Source organism: Gorilla gorilla, chromosome 3 (assembly GCF_029281585.2).
Source record: "Gorilla gorilla gorilla isolate KB3781 chromosome 3, NHGRI_mGorGor1-v2.1_pri, whole genome shotgun sequence".
Taxonomy (NCBI): domain Eukaryota; kingdom Metazoa; phylum Chordata; class Mammalia; order Primates; family Hominidae; genus Gorilla; species Gorilla gorilla.
The window spans coordinates 147,709,142-147,719,447 of record NC_073227.2 but is presented as its reverse complement, the minus strand read 5'-3'; the positions used below and the strand labels follow the sequence as shown (position 1 = coordinate 147,719,447).

At 41.2% G+C, this 10,306-nt stretch overlaps 1 pseudogene; it reads left to right on the top strand.

Annotated features, from left to right (window-relative positions):
• The first annotated feature begins 426 nt into the window (after positions 1-426).
• LOC129531837 (endogenous retrovirus group K member 8 Gag polyprotein-like) lies at positions 427-4,288 on the top strand (annotated as a pseudogene).
• The last annotated feature ends 6,018 nt before the right edge of the window (positions 4,289-10,306 follow it).

The window sequence follows — 10,306 nt, the reverse complement described above, 5'->3', positions numbered from 1 at the left end:
CATTTCAGGTTTGAGTATCCAGCTTCTCACTTGATATTTCCATTTCAATTCCATCATGTTCTCCCCTCACAAATCTGTCCTCCGTTTGTGCTCTTGCTTCATAGAATCCAGTTACACATCCATTTAATTTTACAAACCAGACACCCATTGCTCCTGGCAATCCTTCTCTTTAACTTCCCATGTTCAATCCAGTTGATTAAATCCAAATTCTGTTCATCTCCTTACTATCTCTCAAATCTGTGGGGAAAAGCAAGAGAGATCAAATTGTTGCTGTGTCTGTATAGAAAGAAGTAGACATAGGAGACTCCATTTTGTTCTGTACTAAGAAAAATTCCTCTGCCTTGAGATTCTGTTAATCTATAACCTTACCCCCAACCCCCTGCTCTCTGAAACATGTGCTGTGTCAACTCAGAGTTAAATGGATTAAGGGCGGTGCAAGATGTGCTTTGTTAAACAGATGCTTGAAGGCAGCATGCTCCTTAAGAGTCATCACCACTCCCTAATCTCAAGTACCCAGGGACACAAAAACTGCGGAAGGCCGCAGGGACCTCTGCCTAGGAAAGCCAGGTATTGTCCAAGGTTTCTCCCCATGTGATAGTCTGAAATATGGCCTCGTGGGAAGGGAAAGACCTGACCGTCCCCCAGCCCGACACCCGTAAAGGGTCTGTGCTGAGGAGGATTAGTATAAGAGGAAGGCATGCCTCTTGCGGTTGAGACAAGAGGAAGGCATCTGTCTCCTGCCTGTCCCTGGGCAATGGAATGTCTCGGTATAAAACCCGATTGTATGCTCCATCTACTGAGATAGGGAAAAACCGCCTTAGGGCTGGAGGTGGGACCTGCGGGCAGCAATACTGCTTTGTAAAGCATTGAGATGTTTATGTGTATGCATATCTAAAAGCACAGCACTTAATCCTTTACATTGTCTATGATGCAAAGACCTTTGTTCACGTGTTTGTCTGCTGACCCTCTCCCCACTATTGTCTTGTGACCCTGACACAACCCCCTTTTCTTTAAGCACCCAGGAATGATCAATAAATACTAAGGGAACTCAGAGGCTGGCGGGATCCTCCATATGCTGAAAGCTGGTCCCCCGGGTCCCCTTATTTCTTTCTCTATACTTTGTCTCTGTGTCTTTTTCTTTCCTAAGTCTCTCGTTCCACCTTACGAGAAAGACCCACAGGTGTGTAGGGGCAACCCACCCCTACATCTGGCGCCCAACGTGGGGCTTTTCTCTAGGGTGAAGGTACGCTCGAGCGTGGTCATTGAGGACAAGTCGACGAGAGATCCCGAGTACATCTACAGTCAGCCGTACGGTAAGCTTGTGCGCTCGGAAGAAGCTAGGGTGATAATGGGGCAAACTAAAAGTAAAATTAAAAGTAAATATGCCTCTTATCTCAGCTTTATTAAAATTCTTTTAAAAAGAGGGGGAGTTAAAGTATCTACAAAAAATCTAATCAAGCTATTTCAAATAATAGAACAATTTTGCCCATGGTTTCCAGAACAAGGAACTTTAGATCTAAAAGACTGGAAAAGAATTGGTAAGGAACTAAAACAAGCATGTAAGAAGGGTAATATCATTCCACTTACAGTATGGAATGATTGGGCCATTATTAAAGCAGCTTTAGAACCATTTCAAACAGAAGAAGATAGCGTTTCAGTTTCTGACGCCCCTGGAAGCTGTTTAATAGATTGTAATGAAAAGACAAGGAAAAAATCCCAGAAAGAAAGGGAAGGTTTACATTGCGAATATGTAGCAGAGCCGGTAATGGCTCAGTCAACGCAAAATGTTGACTATAATCAATTACAGGAGGTGATATATCCTGAAACGTTAAAATTAGAAGGAAAAGGTCCAGAATTAGTGGGGCCATCAGAGTCTAAACCACGAGGGCCAAGTCCTCTTCCAGCAGGTCAGGTGCCTGTAAGATTACAACCTCAAACGCAGGTTAAAGAAAATAAGACCCAACCGCCAGTAGCTTATCAATACTGGCCGCCGGCTGAACTTCAGTATCGGCCACCCCCAGAAAGTCAGTATGGATATCCAGGAATGCCCCCAGCACCACAGGGCAGGGTGCCGTACCCTCAGCCGCCCACTAGGAGACTTGATCCTACGGCACCACCTAGTAGACAGGGTAGTGAATTACATGAAATTATTGATAAATCAAGAAAGGAAGGAGATACTGAGGCGTGGCAATTCCCAGTAACGTTAGAACCGATGCCACCTGGAGAAGGAGCCCAAGAGGGAGAGCCTCTCACAGTTGAGGCCAGATACAAGTCTTTTTCGATAAAAATGCTAAAAGATATGAAAGAGGGAGTAAAACAGTATGGACCCAACTCCCCTTATATGAGGACATTATTAGATTCCATTGCTCATGGACATAGACTCATTCCTTATGATTGGGAGATTCTGGCAAAATCGTCTCTCTCACCCTCTCAATTTTTACAATTTAAGACTTGGTGGATTGATGGGGTACAAGAACAGGTCCGAAGAAATAGGGCTGCCAATCCTCCAGTTAACATAGATGCAGATCAACTATTAGGAATAGGTCAAAATTGGAGTACTATTAGTCGACAAGCATTAATGCAAAATGAGGCCATTGAGCAAGTTAGAGCTATCTGCCTTAGAGCCTGGGAAAAAATCCAAGACCCAGGAAGCGCCTGCCCCTCATTTAATACAGTAAGACAAGGTTCAAAAGAGCCCTACCCTGATTTTGTGGCAAGGCTCCAAGATGTTGCTCAAAAGTCAATTGCCGATGAAAAAGCCCGTAAGGTCATAGTGGAGTTGATGGCATATGAAAACGCCAATCCTGAGTGTCAATCAGCCATTAAGCCATTAAAAGGAAAGGTTCCTGCAGGATCAGATGTAATCTCAGAATATGTAAAAGCCTGTGATGGAATCGGAGGAGCTATGCATAAAGCTATGCTTATGGCTCAAGCAATAACAGGAGTTGTTTTAGGAGGACAAGTTAGAACATTTGGAGGAAAATGTTATAATTGTGGCCAAATTGGTCACTTAAAAAAGAATTGCCCAGTCTTAAATAAACAGAATATAACTATTCAAGCAACTCCAACAGGTAGAGAGCCACCTGACTTATGTCCCAGATGTAAAAAAGGAAAACATTGGGCTAGTCAATGTCGTTCTAAATTTAATAAAAATGGGCAACCATTGTCGGGAAACGAGCAAAGGGGCCAGCCTCAGGCCCCACAACAAACTGGGGCATTCCCAATTCAGCCATTTGTTCCTCAGGGTTTTCAGGGACAACAACCCCCACTGTCCCAAGTGTTTCAGGGAATAAGCCAGTTACCACAATACAACAATTGTCCCCCGCCACAAGCGGCAGTGCAGCAGTAGATTTATGTACTCTACAAGCAGTGTCTCTGCTTCCAGGGGAGCCCCCACAAAAAATCCCCACAGGGGTATATGGCCCCCTGCCTGAGGGGACTGTAGGACTAATCTTAGGAAGATCAAGTCTAAATCTAAAAGGAGTTCAAATTCATACTGGCGTGGTTGATTCAGACTATAAAGGCGAAATTCAATTGGTTATTAGCTCTTCAATTCCTTGGAGTGCCAGTCCAGGAGACAGGATTGCTCAATTATTGCTCCTGCCATATATTAAGGGTGGAAATAGTGAAATAAAAAGAATAGGAGGGTTTGGAAGCACTGATCCGACAGAAAAAGCTGCATATTGGGCAAGTCAGGTCTCAGAGAACAGACCTGTGTGTAAGGCCATTATTCAAGGAAAACAGTTTGAAGGGTTGGTAGACACTGGAGCAGATGTCTCTATCATTGCTTTAAATCAGTGGCCAAAAAATTGGCCTAAACAAAAGGCTGTTACAGGACTTGTCGGCATAGGCACAGCCTCAGAAGTGTATCAAAGTACTGAGATTTTACATTGCTTAGGGCCAGATAATCAAGAAAGTACTGTTCAGCCAATGATTACTTCAATTCCTCTTAATCTGTGGGGTCGAGATTTATTACAACAATGGGGTGCGGAAATCACCATGCCCGCTCCATTATATAGCCCCACGAGTCAAAAAATCATGTCCAAGATGGGATATATACCAGGAAAGGGACTAGGAAAAAATGAAGACGGCATTAAAGTTCCAGTTGAGGCTAAAATAAATCAAGAAAGAGAAGGAATAGGGTATCCTTTTTAGGGGCGGCCACTGTAGAGCCTCCTAAACCCATACCATTAACTTGGAAAACAGAAAAACCGGTGTGGGTAAATCAGTGGCCGCTACCAAAACAAAAACTGGAGGCTTTACATTTATTAGCAAATGAACAGTTAGAAAAGGGTCATATTGAGCCTTCATTCTCGCCTTGGAATTCTCCTGTGTTTGTAATTCAGAAGAAATCAGGCAAATGGCGTATGTTAACTGACTTAAGGGCCGTAAATGCCATAATTCAACCCATGGGTCCTCTCCAACCTGGGTTGCCCTCTCCGGCCATGATCCCAAAAGACTGGCCTTTAATTATAATCGATCTAAAGGATTGCTTTTTTACCATCCCTCTGGCGGAGCAGGATTGCGAAAAATTTGCCTTTACTATACCAGCCATAAATAATAAAGAACCAGCCACCAGGTTTCAGTGGAAAGTGCTACCTCAGGGAATGCTTAATAGTCCAACTATTTGTCAGAATTTTGTAGGTCGAGCTCTTCAACCAGTTAGAGACAAGTTTTCAGACTGTTATATTATTCATTATATTGATGATATTTTATGTGCTGCAGAAACGAAAGATAAATTAATTGACTGTTATACATTTCTGCAAGCAGAGGTTGCCAACGCAGGACTGGCAATAGCATCTGATAAGATCCAAACCTCTACTCCTTTTCATTATTTAGGGATGCAGATAGAAAATAGAAAAATTAAGCCACAAAAAATAGAAATAAGAAAAGACACATTAAAAACACTAAATGATTTTCAAAAATTGCTGGGAGATATTAATTGGATTCGGCCAACTCTAGGCATTCCTACTTATGCCATGTCAAATTTGTTCTCTATCTTAAGAGGAGACTCAGACTTAAATAGTAAAAGAATGTTAACCCCAGAGGCAACAAAAGAAATTAAATTAGTGGAAGAAAAAATTCAGTCAGCGCAAATAAATAGAATAGATCCTTTAGCTCCACTCCAACTTTTGATTTTTGCCACTGCACATTCTCCAACAGGCATCATTATTCAAAATACTGATCTTGTGGAGTGGTCATTCCTTCCTCACAGTACAGTTAAGACTTTTACATTGTACTTGGATCAAATGGCTACATTAATCGGTCAGACAAGATTACGAATAATAAAATTATGTGGAAATGACCCAGACAAAATAGTTGTCCCTTTAACCAAGGAACAAGTTAGACAAGCCTTTATCAATTCTGGTGCATGGCAGATTGGTCTTGCTAATTTTGTGGGAATTATTGATAATCATTACCCAAAAACGAAAATCTTCCAGTTCTTAAAATTGACCACTTGGATTCTACCTAAAATTACCAGACGTGAACCTTTAGAAAATGCTCTAACAGTATTTACTGATGGTTCCAGCAATGGAAAAGCGGCTTATACAGGGCCGAAAGAACGAGTAATCAAAACTCCATATCAATCGGCTCAAAGAGCAGAGTTGGTTGCAGTCATTACAGTGTTACAAGATTTTGACCAACCTATCAATATTATATCAGATTCTGCATATGTAGTACAGGCTACAAAGGATGTTGAGACAGCTCTAATTAAATATAGCATGGATGATCAGTTAAACCAGCTATTCAATTTATTACAACAAACTGTAAGAAAAAGAAATTTCCCATTTTATATTACTCATATTCGAGCACACACTAATTTACCAGGGCCTTTGACTAAAGCAAATGAACAAGCTGACTTACTGGTATCATCTGCATTCATAAAAGCAAAAGAACTTCATGCTTTGACTCATGTAAATGCAGCAGGATTAAAAAACAAATTTGATGTCACATGGAAACAGGCAAAAGATATTGTACAACATTGCACCCAGTGTCAAGTCTTACACCTGCCCACTCAAGAGGCAGGAGTTAATCCCAGAGGTTTGTGTCCTAATGCATTATGGCAAATGGATGTCACGCATGTACCTTCATTTGGAAGATTATCATATGTTCATGTAACAGTTGATACTTATTCACATTTCATATGGGCAACTTGCCAAACAGGAGAAAGTACTTCCCATGTTAAAAAACATTTATTGTCTTGTTTTGCTGTAATGGGAGTTCCAGAAAAAATCAAAACTGACAATGGACCAGGATATTGTAGTAAAGCTTTCCAAAAGTTCTTAAGTCAGTGGAAAATTTCACACACAACAGAAATTCCTTATAATTCCCAAGGACAGGCCATAGTTAAAAGAACTAATAGAACACTCAAAACTCAATTAGTTAAACAAAAAGAAGGGGGAGACAGTAAGGAGTGTACCACTCCTCAGATGCAACTTAATCTAGCACTCTATACTTTAAATTTTTTAAACATTTATAGAAATCAGACTACTACTTCTGCAGAACAACATCTTACTGGTAAAAAGAACAGCCCACATGAAGGAAAACTAATTTGGTGGAAAGATAATAAAAATAAGACATGGGAAATAGGGAAGGTGATAACGTGGGGGAGAGGTTTTGCTTGTGTTTCACCAGGAGAAAATCAGCTTCCTGTTTGGATACCCACTAGACATTTGAAGTTCTACAATGAACCCATCAGAGATGCAAAGAAAAGCGCCTCCACGGAGATGGTAACACCAGTCACATGGATGGATAATCCTATAGAAGTATATGTTAATGATAGTGTATGGGTACCTGGCCCCACAGATGATTGCTGCCCTGCCAAACCTGAGGAAGAAGGGATGATGATAAATATTTCCATTGGGTATCGTTATCCTCCTATTTGCCTAGGGAGAGCACCAGGATGTTTAATGCCTGCAGTCCAAAATTGGTTGGTAGAAGTACCTACTGTCAGTCCCATCAGTAGATTCACTTATCACATGGTAAGCGGGATGTCACTCAGGCCACGGGTAAATTATTTACAAGACTTTTCTTATCAAAGATCATTAAAATTTAGACCTAAAGGGAAACCTTGCCCCAAGGAAATTCCCAAAGAATCAAAAAATACAGAAGTTTTAGTTTGGGAAGAATGTGTGGCCAATAGTGCGGTGATATTACAAAACAATGAATTCGGAACTATTATAGATTGGGCACCTCGAGGTCAATTCTACCACAATTGCTCAGGACAAACTCAGTCGTGTCCAAGTGCACAAGTGAGTCCAGCTGTTGATAGTGACTTAACAGAAAGTTTAGACAAACATAAGTATAAAAAATTACAGTCCTTCTACCCTTGGGAATGGGGAGAAAAAGGAATCTCTACCCCAAGACCAAAAATAATAAGTCCTGTTTCTGGTCCTGAACATCCAGAATTATGGAGGCTTACTGTGGCCTCACACCACATTAGAATTTGGTCTGGAAATCAAACTTTAGAAACAAGAGATCGTAAGCCATTTTATACTATCGACCTAAATTCCAGTCTAACAGTTCCTTTACAAAGTTGCGTAAAGCCCCCTTATATGCTAGTTGTAGGAAATATAGTTATTAAACCAGACTCCCAGACTATAACCTGTGAAAATTGTAGATTGTTTACTTGCATTGATTCAACTTTTAATTGGCAACACCGTATTCTGCTGGTGAGAGCAAGAGAGGGCGTGTGGATCCCTGTGTCCATGGATCGACCTTGGGAGGCCTCGCCATCCGTCCATATTTTGACTGAAGTATTAAAAGGTGTTTTAAATAGATCCAAAAGATTCATTTTTACTTTAATTGCAGTGATTATGGGATTAATTGCAGTCACAGCTACGGCTGCTGTAGCAGGAGTTGCATTGCACTCTTCTGTTCAGTCGGTAAACTTTGTTAATGATTGGCAAAAAAATTCTACAAGATTGTGGAATTCGCAATCTAGTATTGATCAAAAATTGGCAAATCAAATTAATGATCTTAGACAAACTGTCATTTGGATGGGAGACAGACTCATGAGCTTAGAACATCGTTTCCAGTTACAGTGTGACTGGAATACGTCAGACTTTTGCATTACACCCCAAATTTATAATGAGTCTGAGCATCACTGGGACATGGTTAGACGCCATCTACAGGGAAGAGAAGATAATCTCACTTTAGACATTTCCAAATTAAAAGAACAAATTTTTGAAGCATCAAAAGCCCATTTAAATCTGGTGCCAGGAACTGAGGCAATTGCAGGAGTTGCTGATGGCCTCGCAAATCTTAACCCTGTCACTTGGGTTAAGACCATCGGAAGTACTACGATTATAAATCTCATATTAATCCTTGTGTGCCTGTTTTGTCTGTTGTTAGTCTGCAGGTGTACCCAACAGCTCCGAAGAGACAGTGACCATCGAGAACGGGCCATGATGACGATGGCGGTCTTGTCGAAAAGAAAAGGGGGAAATGTGGGGAAAAGCAAGAGAGATCAAATTGTTGCTGTGTCTGTATAGAAAGAAGTAGACATAGGAGACTCCATTTTGTTCTGTACTAAGAAAAATTCCTCTGCCTTGAGATTCTGTTAATCTATAACCTTACCCCCAACCCCCTGCTCTCTGAAACATGTGCTGTGTCAACTCAGAGTTAAATGGATTAAGGGCGGTGCAAGATGTGCTTTGTTAAACAGATGCTTGAAGGCAGCATGCTCCTTAAGAGTCATCACCACTCCCTAATCTCAAGTACCCAGGGACACAAAAACTGCGGAAGGCCGCAGGGACCTCTGCCTAGGAAAGCCAGGTATTGTCCAAGGTTTCTCCCCATGTGATAGTCTGAAATATGGCCTCGTGGGAAGGGAAAGACCTGACCGTCCCCCAGCCCGACACCCGTAAAGGGTCTGTGCTGAGGAGGATTAGTATAAGAGGAAGGCATGCCTCTTGCAGTTGAGACAAGAGGAAGGCATCTGTCTCCTGCCTGTCCCTGGGCAATGGAATGTCTCGGTATAAAACCCGATTGTATGCTCCATCTACTGAGATAGGGAAAAACCGCCTTAGGGCTGGAGGTGGGACCTGCGGGCAGCAATACTGCTTTGTAAAGCATTGAGATGTTTATGTGTATGCATATCTAAAAGCACAGCACTTAATCCTTTACATTGTCTATGATGCAAAGACCTTTGTTCACGTGTTTGTCTGCTGACCCTCTCCCCACTATTGTCTTGTGACCCTGACACAACCCCCTTTTCTTTAAGCACCCAGGAATGATCAATAAATACTAAGGGAACTCAGAGGCTGGCGGGATCCTCCATATGCTGAACGCTGGTCCCCCGGGTCCCCTTATTTCTTTCTCTATACTTTGTCTCTGTGTCTTTTTCTTTCCTAAGTCTCTCGTTCCACCTTACGAGAAAGACCCACAGGTGTGTAGGGGCAACCCACCCCTACACAAATCTGCCAATTTCTCTCCATTTCCACAGACATGGTGCCAGTGTTTCACCTGTTCAGTTTCCTATCTGGTCTCTACACATCCACTTGGGCTGCTAACCAAATCCTTCTCCTCAATGCAGCCAGAATTATCTTTTAAAATTTAAACTAGATTGTGTTACTTTTCTACTTAAAGCCTTTCAGTGGTTTCCCATGACTCAGAGTTTTTAGTCTTGCTCTACTTACCTCCCTTTCTTCATCTCCTGGCACTTTCCCAGCTCCTGGGCTTCAGCCACACCTGTCACCTTCTGGCTATAGGGACTTGCATATGCTGCTGTTTCTGACTGGAATGTTCTTCCCTTTCTTTTACCAACTGACCCTAAATCAGTAATTACCTTCTCAGTGTAAGTCTAGATCGGGTTCCTTTGTGTTATAGGCCCTTATACAATAGTGTTTCCTTTAGACTTTTAGTTTGTTTGTAGTTATAAATTTATTAGTGTGCTGATTTGAGTCCTTCCAACTATAATTGTGTCTTCTTTCGAGCATCTTTTATCCTCAGTACCTCAAACAGTCCTGGCACAAATGACTGTTGAAGAAGCAACTGCATAATATTACGTAGTATGTATATACCATAATATATTTCATCAGTTTCTTACTGAGGGACATGTAAGTTGTTTCTACATTTTCTGTATTAACAAATATTTTGTATAAGCCTTTAAAAGCCTAGTTAAGAACATGATATTTTTCCTCTCATTAGATGTTCATGAAGTCAAGTGTTTTGAGAACAATGTTAGTACAGCCTGATTGCTTTAACATTTTCTTGCACTACAGAAGAAACAAAGCAGTTATTGTATATTAATAAAAGTTAAACTATTTATTTACACATGAATAGTACCAAATGTGGTAAGAAA